The sequence below is a fragment of the Protopterus annectens genome, chromosome 1.part0, assembly GCF_019279795.1.
Source record: "Protopterus annectens isolate FY-2018-M chromosome 1.part0, PAN1.0, whole genome shotgun sequence".
NCBI lineage: Eukaryota > Metazoa > Chordata > Ceratodontiformes > Protopteridae > Protopterus > Protopterus annectens.
Genome location: NC_056725.1, coordinates 774622245 through 774640793, shown reverse-complemented (window position 1 = coordinate 774640793; position 18549 = coordinate 774622245). Strand labels below are relative to the sequence as shown.

Sequence of the window (18549 nt, the reverse complement as noted above, 5' to 3'; positions counted from 1 at the left end):
ACCCTTCTGTAGGATGTCTGTGTCAACCGTGGAGTCGATTATGGACCACAGTTATCAGTCATCTGCAAACTTGTTCAGCCATACTCCTCCCATGCTTGCCTGTACCTCTGAGCAGTATATACTGAACAGGTGGGGTCCCAGGACCAATACCTGCGGGATGCCATTTGTGACTGGTTTAGAGTTGGACATGGCACCCGCAACTCTGACCATGTGTGTTTGATCTGTGAGCCAGTTGGCCACCCATTCTGTGACATAGTTGTTAACGTTCAAGCTGCTAAGCTTGTTCATCATGCCAAAGTGGGGAATGGTGTCAAAAGGCCTTAGTGAGGTCCAGGTGGGCTGTGTGGACTACATTCACCTCCATCTATGTCCTTGGTAACTGTTTCAAAGAAGTCAACTAGGTTTAGGAGACAGGATCTACCTTTAACAAAGCCAAGTTGCGTACAGTCCAGTGTCTGGTGGTCCCCATTGTCTCTGTTTATGGGTTCCATGATCATTTGCTCCAGAGCTTTGCAGACCAGGCTGAGTAGGCCTATAGGGCAATGGTTTCCTGGTTCTGTTGTGGCACCCCCTTTGTGGAGCTGGATGACTGTTGCTGTATGCCATTCCTTGGGTACATAGCCTGTGGTAAGTTTGAGTCTGGACAGTGAATGTAGGAGAGGGTGTATTTCCTTTTGGGGCTGGTGTAAGTCGCAGCCTGGGACACCATCCAGTCGCATTGATGCTGTGTTCTTAGGTTTGGAGAGGGCTGTTTCTACCTGCATGTCCATGAAGTCTGGTGCTCTGCATTCTTCTGGGATGGACACAGGCCCTTTTGGGGGTGATTTGGGGGGGGGGTTTGCACTGAACTTGTCCCTCAGGATGTGGGCAATGTAAGTTGGTTCAGTGTATCTTTTTTCCATTTTGCAGTAGCTGACAGCATTTTTGACAGTTCCACATAAATGTTTGGTATAGCTAATGAAGGCTTTGTGGCTGTTATTCTTACATTCCTTGGCAATCTGTCTTTAGAAACTGGTCTTGGATTATTTTATGAGCGATCATTGTTTCTTCCTAATAATGATCAGTGATGCCTTTCCTTATGTGAAGTTTGCTCATGTGTTTGTTCCCTCCATCTGTTGTATAGCTTATTTATGTGCGACAACCACCAGATTGGTTTTCTATTTTTGGAGGAGTGCATCATGGTTTTATTTGGCATGTCTCGATCCATGCATCCCTGTAGATGCTCATAGAATGCACTTGTAAATGATTCTGCAGATTGTATAGCATTATCCTATAGCAAGGGTGCTTTGAACTTTCCACTTTGGTCTTGAGAAGTGTGCTGTTTGCTTTAGAGACTTTCTTCACAGTGCTGTGGGGGGGGCGTGATGTGGATGTCCAGTGTGATTACTTTATGATCTGATATCACCAGCGAGGGGTTTAACTCTGTTGTGGAACACTGGTAACCCATGTTGGTGATGATCAGGTCCAGTATGTTGTCACCTCTAGTGGGCGTGGTAACCAGCTGTTCCAGAGCGTTTGAGTATTTAAACTCTGGGAAGCATTGGCCAAAGGACGTTGTACACAAGTAATTCTCACAGTCTGTGTTTTGGTAGTTGTACTCTCCTCATATAATGGTGTTTGGTAGGACCTTCATATTTTCCACTGTTCTCAGGAATACTGAGTGAGGTTCCTGAGACAAGGTAGGTGATCTGTAGCAGGCTACAATCTGATAAGCAGCTTTGCCCAATGTTAGTTGCACTTGCATGGTCTCCAAGGCCTCATGCTGTGCCACTAACCTGAATGGGGTGGGTATCCATAAGGTAAATGGATACACCACTTCCTTTTGTATTTCACTCTAGGTTTTGGGGCCCAAGATCAGAGGGATTGTGAGTGTTTTACATGGAGCATGTCCAACAGCTCTGTGTTTGACATAGCTTTGTATGTTAGGCAGAGATCACCTCTGAGTAGGCGATATGCGGGAGAGTACAGCTGGAGCATTTTGAGACAGTCTGTGTATGGCATGTATGTCAGGCCACTAATGCTATTTGGGAGGTATTTCTGCAGCCTTTCCAGTTGGTGTTGATGTCTTGTGTGGTACATAGCAAAAGGGGCGTTGTACTGTATTATGGATCTAGTGAGTGATAAGTAGAGGGGAACAATGTCGTCTTCCATCCTGCATGAAACACCTTTTGTGATGAGGTGTGCCATGTAGAAGGCTTTCCGGACTACTGCGGGGATGTGATTATCACAGGTGTGTCCACTGTCCACCTGTGACCCAAGGTCTCTTATTACACCTTCAGTGTTAAGTATACTACCGCCTATGTTGTAGTTCATGGCTACAGAGTTTTTACCAGAGGGGATGACAATGCACTTTTTGGCAATGAGCTTGACGCCATGGCTTTGACACCAGGCATCTGTCTCAGTGAGGCCCTTTTGTAGGATATCCACATCTTCAGTAGTTTTGATTATGGCTCCTAGTTTGCAGTCATCTGAAAACTTCATTGGCCACAGACCTTCCATGTTAAAGTTTACCTCAGGGAATTAGATTCCAGACAGGGCAGGACACAGTACTGAACCCTGTGGTACTGCACTTGTCTGTGGTCTGATGTTGTACTTGGAGTCTGCTACTTTCACAGTGTGTGTTCTGTCAGTTAGCCAGTTGGCATCCCATCTTGTGACATAGCGATTTATACCTAGTTTAGTGGGTTTATCTATAATTCCAGAGTGGGGGATGGTGTTGAAAGCCGTGGCAAGATCTACATAGGCTGTGTGAACCACCTTACCCTTGTATACGGTTCTGGTGACTGCTTCAATGACTTATATCAGGTTTAGGAGACATGATCTGCCTTTTACAAACCCAACATGGTTGTGGCCCAGTGTTTGGAGATTACTAATGTCTTTTTTATCAGTTATATGATGATACATTCCATGGCCTTGCAGAGCAGGCTCATCAGGCTAATGGGCCGCTAGATCCTGGGGTCCATGGTGGCTCCACCCTTGTGTAGAGGGATAACCGTCGCTGTGCGCCATCCAGCAGGCACAAAGCCTGAGGTGAGGCTATGACTGAACATGATACGTAGGTGTGGTGCCAGTTAGTTCTGTAGTTTTTGTAGACCACAGCCTGGGATGTTATCTGGTCCCATGGATGCTGTGTTCCTGGCTTTGGAGAGTGTTTTTTTTACCTGTGCAGCCATGATGACAGCAACTTTGCAGTCTTCCATTATAGAGATGTGCTCTTTCATGGGTGGGGGGGGGTCAAGTTAGCACTGATCCTATCTGCCAGGATGTTGGCAATATCAGTTGGGTCTGTATATTTAGTGCCATTGTGCTGTAACTCAGAGCAGATCTGAGTGTTGACATTGACATTCTTGACATAGCTATAGAATGCTTTGTGGTTGTCTTTAGAATCAGTGTCGATTTTGTTTTCATAACCAGCTTTGTAGGATTTTATCATGGATCACAGCTTCTTACTGATGTGGACCATGGAGCGCCTCCCCTCATGGGATTTTACCCTGTTTTGCAACTGTATTTTCCTTCTGTTGTGCAGTTTTTTTATGGCAGGGGAACACAAGATTGTCTTCCTTTTCTTGGAGGTTAGTGTCTTGGATCTGTTTGGGATAGCACAATGCATGCAGTCATGTAAGTGCTTATGAAGTGCAATTGTGAAGGATTCAGTAGTCGCAACCATATTGTCCATCTGCATGGGTGTCCTGCAGTTCAGCACTTCTATCTTAAGAAGCATGGCGTTGGCTTTGGAGACATTTTTAACATGGTTTCCTTAATGGGGGTGTGGGTCCAGAATGTGGATACATAGGGTGATTAGCCTATGGTCAGATGGGACCAATGAGGCGCTGACGTCAGGTGTGGAACACTGGTCATGCAGGACAAACCACACCCCATAACCAATACAAATAACCACAAAGTGAGCTAAATGCTACTCACTGCCAAAAGTCTCAGCCTCCAGATGCACACACTCGAGGCACTTCTCATTATGGAGAATATTGATATCTGTGCAGTATCGGTAACCTAGTTCAAAGCTCCAGACAGCACACCAGCACTACCAGGATACTACTCATTCCATACCTTCCAGCATCAGAACATGAATCATAGCACATAGGGTGAGGATGTATCCATATTCATCAAGGATACCTACACCTCTCTCTACATGCTCTCTATAGGATATGTACCCAGAGGATATGTACCCATAGAATGGTGCACAGCAACGTTCTTCACACTACACAGGGGTGGGGCCACAAAAACCCCTTGGTATTCATGCTGTGTGAGCCTGACAAGTGTGTTCTGCAAGGCAATGGAGCCAATCATAATGGAATTCAACAATACAGAGATTGGGAACCTTCACACAGTTGAGCACACACAGTTTGGCTTGGTCAAAGGCAGACCACACCTCCTGAACTGGGAGGATCTCTTTGACACTTACCCAGGCTACGGATGACTGAAATGAGATCCACACAGCCTACCTATGCCTCGCTAAGGCCTTTGACACCATTCCCCAGTCAGGTATCATAGATGAACTCAACAACCTGTCCATGAATCCATACATCACAACATGGATTGCAAACTGACTCACAGATAGATCACACACATTACGAGTTGCTGGCTACATGTCAGACTCTACACCGGTAATGACTGGTGTCCCTCAGGGTTCAGTCCTGGGGTCCATCCTGTTTGGTATAGACTTTTCAAATGTACATGCCAACACAGGTGAGTTGTGGTTGACTACATTTCCTGGGAACTGTAAAGTGTTTGTCATAATATATTCCCCAGAAGACAGACAGATTCTCCAAAAGGGACTCTATGAGACAGATGTGTGGTGTCAGAATCATGGCCTCAAGCTCACTGTGGAGGTATGCATAGTGATCCTCTTTGTTGAAAACAAAATACACACAAACTACCACATGGGTGTTACCCCCTTGAAAATAACAAGGTGATAAGGGATCTGGGGACACAAGTAGATAGTCGTCTTTCCTTTGACAACCATGTTGCCAAAGTGATTGGGAGATCCCATGTGGCCCACATAATCAACAAAGGGTTTGCATCAGGATCCAAAGAGGTAGTGTTGGCATTCTACTCTTACATCATCAGACCCATCATTGAGTACAGTGCACCATTTTGGATGTACTCGATTTAGTATATCCAGCAGCTGTAGAGACCACATAGGTATCTCGCCAAGAAGATTACTGGCCTCATACAGTTGTGTTATGCAACACAACTGGTAAAACTTGATCTGTTCTTCGTTGCGTACCGCCTACTCAGAGGCACACTCTGCCTAACACACAGAGCCATGTCCAACACATAACTGTTGAACATGCTCCATCTACACATAACAACATTGAGTCGCCCTACACATTCCAGGGATATGAACCTCATCAGAACGATGAATACAACATGCTGGTGGGATAGAGTACCATCCCAGACACTTACCTTACTGTAGAACAGAGTCCCAATGTACATCAGACATAACCCCTTGCTGACACTCTTCAATTGGAACCTTGATGAGTGGATGGGGAACAGATAGTTCATGCCAGGCATCAAATCAGCAGCCCCACTAGAAAGGGGCTTAGGGTACTAACTATTAGAACTAGGCCTTGGGAGACTACCCAATGGTGTGGTGAAAGCTGCACAACTTGCGTAGGCTGATATATGCCTTCGTGGAGATAGTCTACTACATACCTATGGACCTATTGACAGGTACATGTCTACAGATAGATGTGTACTTCATTGTACAGTCATGTTGTACAGCAGGCACATGGACCACATACACTGTAATGCTTACAGATACTGGTGGCTGTTAAGTAGAGTGGAAGAGGTGTGCACATCATGTCTTTCGTGCCATTGGGATGTATGCTGGGTGGGACAGTCCTGGATGGCTCCCTGTCATGGTCACCCTCTTACACACATCTCTGCCCATCCATCTATGGCTTATTATACTGTGTTCCCCCTACATATATATATAAGTACATAGGTAGGTGATAGGCTATCTGCCTGAAGGCATATATTAGTACGGCCAGAGTGTGCAGCTATCACAACCCATGGAGTTAGTTCCCTAGGCCTCTGTGTAGTAGAGCAGAGCTGATGAAGTGATCCATGGTGTGACAGTTCAGGTTCACATACACTCATCAAGACTTCTCTGGAAGTGTGTCAGTGAGGGGCTCGGCTTAATGCCGGTTGGGAGCCTGTTGCAAAGCAAGGGAAGTCTGTGAGTTAGTCATGTATCCCTCCAACATGTTCTATTTAATGTTGTGATGATGATATCCCTAGAGCATGTGGTACAATGAGCTTGGGTTTACTTCAGATAGCGCATGTACATCAGTTCTGCATTGGACACGGACCTGTCTGTTGGGCATAGATCTCCTGAGTAGAAAGTATGCAACAGAGTACAGATAGAGTTAAATTCAGTCTGGTTGCATGGAGCAACTGTTAATCCTCTTGTTGAGGTACTTCAGTAGTCTTTCCAGCTGCTGAAGGTGCTTAGACAGATTCATTGCAGGTGTGTTGTGGTACTCTCTGATGGGTCTGATGAGTATAGGGAACCTCCTTTGACCTACATGCAAAGTCCTTGGCAGTTTGTGGGTACACATAGCATGATTTTCTAACCACTTTGTGTATATATTTCTGGATGTAGAGATGACTATCCACATGTGTCCATAGATCACTTATTATCACCTCTATATTTAGGGTGTTGGCACCTATGTGGTATTTGTATGACTGTAGCTCGAGGGCATATTTTTACACCACATATGTCTGACTGAGACCCTTTTTAAGGATGTCTCTGTTGTCCCACACATCGATTATGACAACTTTTTTGCAGTCCTCCACATACTTTGCTAAACATAGCCCTCGTGTGTTTGACTGTATTTCTAATAAGTATACACCAGACAGGAGGGGTCCCAGGACTGAGCCATGGGGGACAGTGGTTATTACCAGCTTGAACAGGAGACCACAATTCTTACCTTGTAGGATCTATCTGTGCCCCAGTTGGCAACCCATCAGATGACACACATATTTATGCACTGGTTGTTGATTTTGTGGATACGACATGTCTCTGGGATGATGGAAGAGGGCTTTCCACGGTCTATGTGGGACGTGTGTAGCTCATTTCATTGATGTATGTCCTGGGTGACTGCCTTGAAAACAGTCTAGCTGGTTTGGGAACCATGATCTGCCCCTGACCAAAACGGAATTGGTAGGGTCGGGCGTTTGTAGGTTCACAATTGCTCTATGAGTTCCATCATGATGGACTTCATGGCCTTGCAGATCAGGCTTACTAGGCTTATAAGACAATAGTTCATATGGTGTGTTGTGCACCAACACTTGTGGTGTGTGCCAAATGTTGCTGTAACACATTCAACGGTCTCATATCCTGTACAAAGGGTGAGTCTCAACAGACTGTTCAGGTGCAGGGTCTGTTTTGGAGTTCACATATGACACAGCTAGGGAAACCATGTCATCCAATAAAAGCTGTGTTTTTAGGTTTGGAAAGTGCTGTTTAACCATTGTATATGTGATTTCTGGGTTTTCATAGTCTCCAGGTATGATAATGGGCCCTTTTGTCAGTGAGAGGGGAGTAAATATGTATAAACATGTCTGACAAGATGTTGGCGGTGTCAGTCATGTACATGTATTAATTTACAGTTTGCACTGACTCAGAACATATATGTGTTTACATTGATATTTATGACATTGCAAAAGAAAGCTTCATGGTTCTCTATGGACTCTTTGACAATATTTTTGCCAGAACATGGATTGGATAATGTTAGGAGTGCTCAGTGTTTATTGATGATACTGATCGGAGATTTATTGGTCTTCTTTGAAATTTCACTTTCTCTGAACAAGTTCAGTACTTGTAGAACATAGTTTGATTATGACAGGAGTCCAATATATTATATGGGTCTGTTTTCATATCACTGTGTGCGCAAGGCAGGATTGGTGAATAGTGACATGTTTCTGGGGTGAGAACTGCAACTGGCAGATGTGTGGCCCACTGCTGTACTCTGACATGGCCTAAGTGTGTGAGCATGCCCAGTATGACCTTTCAGTATGTTGCTGACTGAGATTTGCTAAATTTGTTGAAGTGTGTGAGCATGCCCAGTATGGACATATATACTTTATGTGTGTGGAAAATCAAGTTGTTTTTTATTTCAGGGATCACCTTTGTGTTGTACATCAACAGGAAGCACGCTGTGCCTGCAGGGCTTCCATGAGTCGCTTTGCATAGACTTATCAACATTTCTACATACAGGGGGGACAGCTATTATTTGTACATTTCTACCCAGGGGGGACACCTGATTGTTACTGTGCGTGTACATTGGATGAGGGGTTGACCTGGCACTTATACACATTTGCTAGGCCTGCACTGCTATGTCAGGTACTCCATTTCAGTCTGTACTGTTGCCTATTGTACTGGCTTGAGGCATACTACTGTACTACAGAAAGTAGCTTCCAATTTCACGTATATTAGTTTGTGACTTCATAGCCTACCCAACCCACATCACACTGCCTGGCCTGGGGGGGGGGGGGGAGTTCAGAGGGCATGATACAGCATTTGTTTGCATTAGTCTACAATTGCCCTGCTGTGTCTCTGCCAGTGAAATGCTGTTATGGCTTAGTGGTTCAGTACTGTGACTATAGTGCACAGTATCCTGAGTTCGAGCCCTGTCACTGCTTTTTATTTTCCTGCTGGGCAGACCTGACTGGTTAAGGAACAGTAAAGCAGGTGTGAGCGTGTTTACCCGACTTTGCCTGACTTTGCCCAACGTTGCGCTAGTTTGTGCGGTGCGCAGCTCCACGCAATTGTGCTTAAATATGATAATAGTGGTAAAATGTGCTTAACACTGCTTTATATTGCTTAATATGGGGCAATCATGCCTCAGGTGGTGCTGCAGGGCTGCCTATGTCAGATGCACATTATACACTCCCTATACGTGTTTGAAAACAGGTAGTGTCAAGTTAGGCATTCCTTTTATTGTATGTGCAAGTCAGAGAGAGGTGTCATTTCCAGGGTTCCTACTGAGTCAGTGTATGTGCTATGCGTTGCCTCTTTGCCAAGGCCAGGGCATACTAGGCACGCCTCCTTCTGCCTACTGGAGCAGGCTCAGGTTGTTCCTCCTCCAAGTCACGCTGTGCCTGTGCAGGCCTTGGCAATGGTGGGGGGCTGTTTGGCCCTGCCCCATGCTGTTCCTGCTGCAGCTGTTTTCGCAGGATCATATTGTGTAGCATGGCACATACCATGACAATTTGGGCACATGTAGTTATTGAGTACTGCAAGGCTCCACCAGATGTGTCCAGGCACCGGAACCGTGACTTCAGCATCCCAAACACACGCTCAATTATGTTTCTTGTTTGTGCATGTGCCTCATTATGGAATTCTTGTTCGGGTGTGTGTGCATTTCTAATGGGTGTCATCAGCCATGGCTCCAGTGTGTATCCAGCATCCCCCACTAGGTGACCATCAGGGATGTCTCCATTGGCAAATCTCTGGTACAGCTGCGTCAGATGCCAGATGTGGGAATCGTGATAGCTTCCAGGGCAGCAAGCACACACATTCATTATTATGCCCTGGGCATCGCACATGACCTGGCACTTGATGGAGGGGAAGCCCTTGCGGTTGATGTAGACTCTACCCCGCTCACCGGGTGGTTCTTTGATGTGTATGTGCGTGCAGTCTACTGCACCCACCACCTCAGGGTATTTCACTATTTGGTGGAAGAGATGCATATTGCTGGCCAATGCCTCACTGGAATTGGGGAAATATACATGCTCACCAACATGTGCTGACATGGCATCCAGGAACTGGTGCAGTACCCTGGATGCTGATGCCTGTGAAACCCCCATCATATCACCAGATGGTCTCTGGAAGGTACCTGTGGCTAGTATTCATAGGCCAACACATACCTTTGTATCCACTGGGATGGTTTCCCCTCTGTTGGTTCTGTGTGTGAGGCGTGGCCGGCACAGCTCAACAATTTGCTGCAGGAGGTCTCTGTCCATTCTATAGCGCTCCACTATCTCCAGCTCATGTAGCCCCTGGTAGGTTAACCTGGGTCTGTACACTCTTCTCAGTCTCCTCACTGTGGGTTGCTCAGCAGCATTCACAACATCACCACCCTCAGCAGCTTGCACAGGTTGGTTTATAATAGCGATGGCAGCCCCTAACATTTTGTCAGCCTTGAGCTTTTTGAGTTTTCACTCTTTCTAAACTGCAGTGTTGCAGAGTTCTTGGGAAAAAACAGGTTAGACTGCTGTTTGCAGAGTTTAAATTGCTGGGCTAGTCGACTGCCTGTGTAATTGGCTGATTGTGATATATTTCACCTGGCAGCTCTGCTAGTTCTCCTTGGTAAACTTCCTACTTCTTTTCCTTCCTTTGTCCCTTTCTGTTTCCACAAGGGGCAGTGGCGCGCAAACAAGTGCACACGCGCACACACAAGCGCGCACTCACCTACATGCATGTGCACACTCGCCTACACACGCGGACACGCTGTGTGCCAGTTTGCAATAAATTTCTGATATATCCACGGCGTACGCCTTTGGTTTCTTGTTTTCAGCTACTACTACTGTAAACATGCCTCTTGCAATCCTGAGCAACTCAGGGCAAACACATGCCACTGTGCTCCAATCATCTTACAATGTTTCAGACATACCCCTCATGATGTCACCTATCTTCTACTCGACTACTACCCTACTCCTACACTTACACTCTAGGGACATGGCTCACATGCCAGTGAAAATTAAGATTCACTATCCTTATCCTCATTTGCATAGGATTGCCTACTAATGCTTGTTACCATCTCTCACACTGAGCTACCCCCCCTTAGCAACCACTACTTAGTGGCCATGCTGTTTGCAGCCTGCCATTCACCTGCATGGCAGAACACGGTTTTTGTGTGAAAGCACATTTGTGGCTATTTTTCCCTTTTTTTTTTGAAGCGCAGCATGTTTGTGTGACGCTGCGCTTAAACATCGGCGATCGGGAAAAAAAATGGATTTTAAGGATTTACAACATTTGCAAATGCCAATGGCCTTATACTTGGCCATTGGCATGCTTCCTTTACTAGATGCATCCTTTACTTGGAGCTGTCATAGCTCCGTTTAGCTATTTGCAGAATGGCACTCCATTACCAACGGAGTACATTTCTGTAGATAACACTACTCTTACACGGACAGGTTAGTGGTTCCTGGATTGCAAATTTACCTCATTTGCATAGCTTTCAGCAGCAAATGAGGTAATTTGCATACCATAACACTGTCCGTGCAAGAGTAGCTTTAGAAGCTCTCATGCACACCCCTACTGGCTATTGCTGAATCGCTCGGCAGACATATTGCCTGTCTGCAGTCTTACATTGTTCTTACATTCCATGGAAGCCTTCGTAAATCCGGCCCACAGTATTGTGTTTGCACACATTTGTACAAAGCATTGGTAGAACGTTTATTCCTAATCTCAATAAGATGCTCCCCAATTCTAAGATGGAAAGGTCTAGATGTTTGTCCCACATACAATGAGGAGCATGAACAAGTGACCAAATAAACTACCCATTCTGTACTGCAATTAGCCCAAAAATTAATATTAAAAACCACCGATGTATTATGGCTACTAAATTCCCTTGTTTTCTGAACCCTAGAGCAGTGAACGCAGTATCCACATGGTGTGCAACCTATCAATGGGTCACCTGTAAGTGTACATTGAGTGGGAACCATAGAACTAGGTCCCACTCTCTTAAAGTGACTAAAAAGGGAACCTAGTGTATGCCCTTTCCTGAATGAGAAAGAACATCGGTCACCCAAGAATGGATGTAGTCTGCCCTCGGCCATAAGTATATCTATAAACTCGTGTAGCTAAAGTATCATCAGGATTCCTGCTGACTTCTACATCGAGAAAAACAATCTTCGATGTATGGAAGTTCAGTTTGAATTTGATTCCCCATTTGTTATCATTAATATAACCAATAAATTCATATAAATGTGTCATCCGACTTCCATACCACCCAACAATCATCAAGATATCGCTGCCAGATATCTATTTCCCCGATATATAAATTATGACTAGAGTTATAAACAAGTTCGTCCTCAATATAGGCCATAACTAGGTCTGCATAAATGGGTGCAAAAGATGCACCCAATGCTGTACCTCTGACCTGCCAAAAGCATTGGTCCTGGAAGTAGAATACATTACTGGTAAGAACATATTCAGCCAGGCATACTAAAAAAGTATTAACGCCTGGTTGGTATAAACCAGATCTTCCCAACCAAAATTCCAAACCCAGTAAACCTGCCCAGTGTGGGATATTCGTATAGAGAGAGGTTACATCCAATGTGCACATAAGCCAATGTGGTTCCAATTGCATGTCAGATACAATGTCAAGAAACTTTTAGTTATGTACTTACCATAACTTTAGATGTTTGGGATCCATCTCGCCTACATTCTGAACTGATGGGCTCGGAGCCGATCCCTCGGCTCCGACTCGGCACGCTATGCTATAGAGCGAGGCCTCTTATTGGCTGAGCTATTTCTTATCCCAGGATGCACCACCACTAATCCCCCAGATCTTGTTTGTCCGCATTCATGCACACATGCACAACTTGTTTATATAACATTGTTAGATGTTTCAAGATGAAACAACAGGATTCGGACCTTCTGATATCCTCTGATCTCCAAGGAAGGGGGAAGGAGGGTGGGTTATTGGGAATGTAGGCGAGATGGATCCCAAACAAAGTTATGGTAAGTACATAACTAAAAGATGTTATGTGATCCTATCTCGCCTACATTCTGAACTGATGGGACAGCGTCCCTAGCACCTAAATCCTGGGTGGCTCATTGGAAAACACTCCTGAGCACTGTGGAACCAAATGAAGCTCGTCCTCTAGATGCCACATCCAATTTGTAGTGGGAAATGAAAGTGTGCAGGGAAGACCATGTAGCCGCAGCACAAATGTCACTAATGGCAAGCTTAGAATGAAATGCTATCAAAGTAGCCATAGCCCTTGTAGAATGAGCTTTGACAGAGTTGGTAAGCTCTTTGTTAGAATAAGAATAAGCTTGAGTAATACAGTCCCTGATCCATTTGGCAATATTGTGACCTTTGTGACAGCTTTGCCCAATTTATTGTCTGCAAAGGATACAAACAACTGATCTGTTTTCCTTGTTTGTTTGGTCCTGTCTAAATAAAAACGCAACTGCCTGTGGACATCTAATGTGTGGAATATGAATTCCGCTTTGTTAGAATATTTTGGAAAAAAGACTGGAAGTTCTAATGATTGTTGTAGGCAGAAACTAGAACAAACTTTAGGGACAAAGGAAGGATTTGGCCTGAGAGATACTCTGTCTTTGTGAAAAACCAAGTACGGGGGTTTTACGGACAAAGCTTGAAGCTCTGAAACTCTTCTGGCAGAAGTAATCGCCACCAGAAAAGCAGTCTTCCATGATAGAAATTTTAGATCACATGCAGCTGACGGTTCGAAGGGGGAGGAAGTTAAGGCGCGTAGCACCACATCGAGATCCCATGGAGGAGCAGGATGAGAAATCGGAGGTCTTAAAAGCGCAGCACCTTTCAAGAAGGTCTTACACAATCTGTTGCTCATTAAAGGTGGGTTTATAGATTCGTGAAAATTGGAAATCACTGCCAATTGAACCTTGATGGTAGAGACTGAAGAGCCTTGATTGAAAGAGAAGTTAAAATTTTAGTACTTCTGCCACGGGAATAGTGATGGGATCCAGGGCCCGGAGTTGAGCCCAAATAGCAAATCTTTTCCATTTGCTAGAATACAGTTTCTTTGTAGCAGACTTATGGGCCGAAGATAATATGTGTACAACCTCTGGATCCAATGTATGACTTCTGACTATAGTCGGAAGAGGAGGAGCCAAGCCGTCAATTTTAAGGTGTGCAGGGACTGGTGGAATAGTCCCGACTGATGAACCAAAAGGTCTGGGATCTGATTCAGGAACCATGGACCTTCCAGAGCATATTTCCGAAGATAGAGAAACCATACTTGATGAGGCCAGTAAGGAGCAACTAAGATCATTTTGCTCCCCAAGAGATGCCTTTTGGATCACCCTGGGAAGGAGAGGAACTGGGGAAGGCATAAAGCAAGCCGGTGGGCCAAGGACGGCTAGTGCGTCCATGGGGCTCTTCCCGAGCCGGGTTAGGTAGAAGAATTTTTTGCACTTCGCATTTAGTGGAGTCGCGAAGAGGACGCAACACGGAACTCCCCATCTGCTGAAAATCTGACTTGCAACTGTCATGTTCAGAGACCATTCGTGAGGAGAGAGGATGGTTCTGCTCAGTCTGTCGGCTATCACATTGGACTTGCCCGGGATATGAGTAGCCACTAGAAAGCGTTTGGTCGAGACTGCCCATTCCCAGACTCTCATGGCCTCTCTGCAAAGAGGATAGGATCTGGTCCCTCCCTGTTTGTTCAGGTACCAGACAACTGACATGTTGTCTGAGTGAACGGCAATTACGCCCTGAGGGAGGTTATCGTGAAGGGCTTGAAGGGACAGAAGCACCGCCCTCATTTCTAGGATGTTGATATGAAGTAGGGTCTCTTCTGGGTGCCATTTGCCTTGGACTGACCTGCCCAGGGAATGCCCCCCCACCCCATCTGGGAGGCGTCCGTGGTCAAAGTGGCCGCAGGAGGAGGTGGAACAAAGGGTCGTCCCTGATCCAATTTGAAGGGCACTAGCCACCAGCGAAGGTCCCGTTTGCATGTTTCCGTGATCCATATGAGGTGACTGAGAGGGAGTTCCTGAAAGGACCACTGAGCTGAAAGAAGCCACTGGAGAATTCTCATGTGCAACCTTGCCAAGGGGACTAGAAGAACCATGGCGGACATGGATCCCAATAGCTGCAGGACCATTCTGGCTGGGGCTTTGGACCTGGGAAGTAAGGCTCGAACTTGAGTCTGTATGATTTGTATTCTGTCTGTAGGTAGATAGACCCGCATTTGGTTTGAGTCTATCTCTACCTCTATGAATCTTATTCGTTGAGATGGCAGCAACACAGACTTTGGCCAACTGAAGGTGATTCCAAGGGAATTGCCCAGTGATATAGTGGCTTGTAGGCTCCGCAGTAGTAGATGCTTGGAGGTGGCAGTTAGAAGCCAGTCGTCTAGATACGGAAACACCTGGAATCCTAGACTTCTCAGGTGAGCAGTCACGACTGCCAAACACTTGGTGAACACCCTGGGGGCTGTGGTGAGACCAAAGGCCAGCACGCGGAACTGAAAATGACTGCCTCCTAGGCTGAAGCGCAGATGTCTCCTGGACGCTTGATGTACCATGATATGGTAATAAGCGTCCTTGAGATCTATGGAGCACATCCAAACACCTTTCTCCAGCAATGGGAGAATGGTTTGTAGGGTGACCATTCTGAACTTGGACTTTCTGACTGAACTGTTTAGAATGCTGAGGTCCAAAATGGGCCTCAAGTCTCCGGTCTTTTTTGGCACCAAAAAGAATCTTGAGTAAGTCCCTAATCCGATCTGGTCTGCGGGGACCGGTTGGATGACTCCTTTTTGCAGCAGCTTTGAAACTTCTGAGGCTGCAGTATCCCGTTGACTGGGTGGCGGGTCCGGGATTTTTTTGGACTGAGGTGGGGAGTGAGAAAGGGATGGTGTAACCTCCGGCGATAATTCAAGCACCCATCGGTCCTGAGTGATACCTTCCCAGGCTTTTAGGTGCTTGACGACCCCGACTGGCTCCGGAGCTGCACAGTCGGGCAATCCCTCAGGGACTGTGAAAGGCCGAAGAGCCACGAAAGGACTCGCGGTCTCCAGTATTGCGAGGGCCTCTGCCGCCTCTGGGACGGCGTCTTCCGGAAGAATTTCCCCCTCCTCTGCCTCTGGAAGGGGAATCCTCCTGCTGAGAGGGGTAAGGCTTTGGAGATCTACGGAACCACATTTTCCCTCCTCTTTTAGCCTTGGGATAAGGCCGAAAGGTAGTGGAAAATCGTGCCCCTATGGCAGTCAGAGTCTTACCCTCCTGTTCACAGTGGGTCAGTGTGTCCTTTACCTTGGGTCCAAACAAGGAGGACCCATCAAAGGGGGCGTCGGCAAAGGAAGACTTAAAGGCCTCCACGAAATGACACAGGCGGAGCCAGACTCGTCTCCGTAGAGCAATGCCTGTACCCGCCGCTCTACTCGCCCCTTCGGCCGCATAAGAAATGAGCCTCATGGACGAGTTTGAAATGGACGACAATGTAGCCAGCTGAGAGCCAACCGTCTGGGCCAGCTCCTCAGGCAGGTTACCCAAGAGGGTATCGGAAAGTTCTTTAATCAGATCCCTCTGAAATCTAGTAAAGTGCGTAAGGTAGTTCAAGGACCTTAATGTAAAGGCCGCTGAACTTAGGGTGCGCTTTCCGTACCGATCCATACTCCTAGACTCCTTATTAGGAGGATGGACGGAAATCGAAGCCTCTGCTACATCTTGCTGGGTAGCAGATGCCACCACCAAAGCATCTACAGCCACACCTTTAGTTAGAAACTCTTTTTCAGGGGGTGCTGAGAGGAACTTATTCGGACGAGCAGGCACCGGTTCCACAAAGTCTGGGTGTTCCCACGCCCTTCGACAGATCAAATCCAAGAGCTCGTCGAAGGGCGAAGACACCCAGGAGGCGGAGGGCTGAGCCCCGAAGGCCTTAAGGAACACCGACTCATCAGCAGAAGGGGGCTTGGACTGCCAGCCGCCTCGTTGTTTACTGGCTTCCAGGATTGGGGGTTGGGAGGGTGGCCTAATGGTTAAGGTGTTTGCCTTACAAACACAAGGTGCAGGGTTTGAGTCTCACAAGGGATTATTGGCTAGGCTTAAAATGGCTTGCAAGGGCAGTTAGCTTAGTATGAATCTATGAACCTATGAACCTATGTCTGCAAAGGAGACATCATCCGAGGACGACTTAGGGGACCCCTCTGCATCATCGAGATCAGTGTCTGATGTAAGAGACTCATCAGGGGAGTCAACGTGCTTCCTCTTGCACGATCCTTTCCTGGGGGGTTCTTCCGAAGAAGCTTCAGAAGGACCTCCAGGAGGGGGGGAAACCCCAGTGGGGGTAACCTCAGGCCCCGGGGCTCCGCTGTCTAAGGACAGGGGGACTGCCCAAGACCCAGTCTCGGTATGCAGGGAAGGAGCTGGGGAGACCGTGGAGGTAGCCAAAGATGATTTGGCTAACGCACTCCTCATAGCCCTGAAGGCAGGACCACCAGAATCCTGGGAGGGTCCCACCTCCGTGGCCACGACAGTAGACGGCACTCCCACAGCCGACGCACCGAGAGGGAGACTTGGGACTGAAAACATCAATCCCGAAGCACCCCCCCCCCCCCCCGGGGCCGACGGAAGAAGTCCGCGTACCGAACTCCGACCCAAGAGCCGGAGTTGGAGTAAGGGTCAGGCCCGACCCTAAAACCTCCACCGGTTCCACCAGCACCGGCTCCAACGGTGCGAGGCTGTTGGAGGAGGAACCATAGTAGGGAGGTGGACCATCGGCTCCGAAGCCGAATGGGCTGGAGCCGAAACTATCTTTTGGAACACCGGAGACTGGAAGAGTCTTAGGAGCACCCTGTCGATGTCCGAATCAGACATCTTGGATGATCTGGATGATACCGATCGGGTCCGAACCGATTTCTCCATCGGCTCCAAAGGACTAGGGGACCGGCTCCGAATGGATTCTATAATTATCGGCTCCGAGGAAGATCTCAAGGTAATTTCCCTCGGTGCCGACGAGGACTTCGGCTCCGAAGGGGAAGAGTCTGAGCCGGCAACCCTCATCGGCTCCAATATCAGTGGAGCTGATGAAGGTGACCCGCCTCTCGATGCCCCAGTCCTCGGCTCCGAAACCAGAGGGGTCGAGACTGGAGGCATCGAGGCAGACATTCGCCCTCGGCTCCAAGTCCGTGGACCCGATGGAGAAGTCTGCCTAGGTTTTTTGGCAGTCGGTTCCGACTGACTGGTCGGAGCCGACGCTTTCTTCTTTTTTGAAGGAGAGGGAGAGGAAGATAAAGCCTCCTCGAAGGATGGCTTAATTAACCTCTTAAGGATTAATTTGTTTTTCCTCTCCTGGAGGACCCTTGATGAGAAGGCGTGACACACGCTACATGATTCTTGTAGGTGCTTGGCGCCTAAACAATAGACGCACGAGGAGTGGTCGTCCGTTATGGACATCTTATAACCACACCTCGTGCACTTTTTAAACCCGGAGGGTCTATGCGCTTTGGACATGACTAATTTAGATAACACACCTGTCTAAAGAGAAACACACCAAAACTTAACAGTTTAAGAACAAAAAATATAAAGTTTTTTAACCACAATACAGTTGTACAAAAAACCACACAGAAAGAGAGAGTCAAGACCCTCTAACTTAAATGGGTACTTGACCCACAAATAAAACGCTAGTAGCAACAGGGGAAGGCCCCTCTAACTAAAACGGGAAACCTTCCCTTGACGAAAAACACAAATTCCTCAATAGAACTGTTCAATACACACTCGTATCACAACAATAGCTGTTAAAACAGCTTTTGGGTTCAAAGCAAGCAAATTCCTGACAGGAAAAAATAGAGCAAGTTGACGCT

The 18549-nt window shown here is 46.9% G+C and overlaps 1 protein-coding gene across 1 annotated transcript in view; it reads right to left on the bottom strand.

The window, feature by feature from the left end:
- LOC122794474 (calcineurin B homologous protein 2-like) overlaps positions 1-18549 on the bottom strand; it is a gene marked incomplete in the record, with an annotated part of 852721 nt that overhangs the window by 256516 nt on the left and 577656 nt on the right.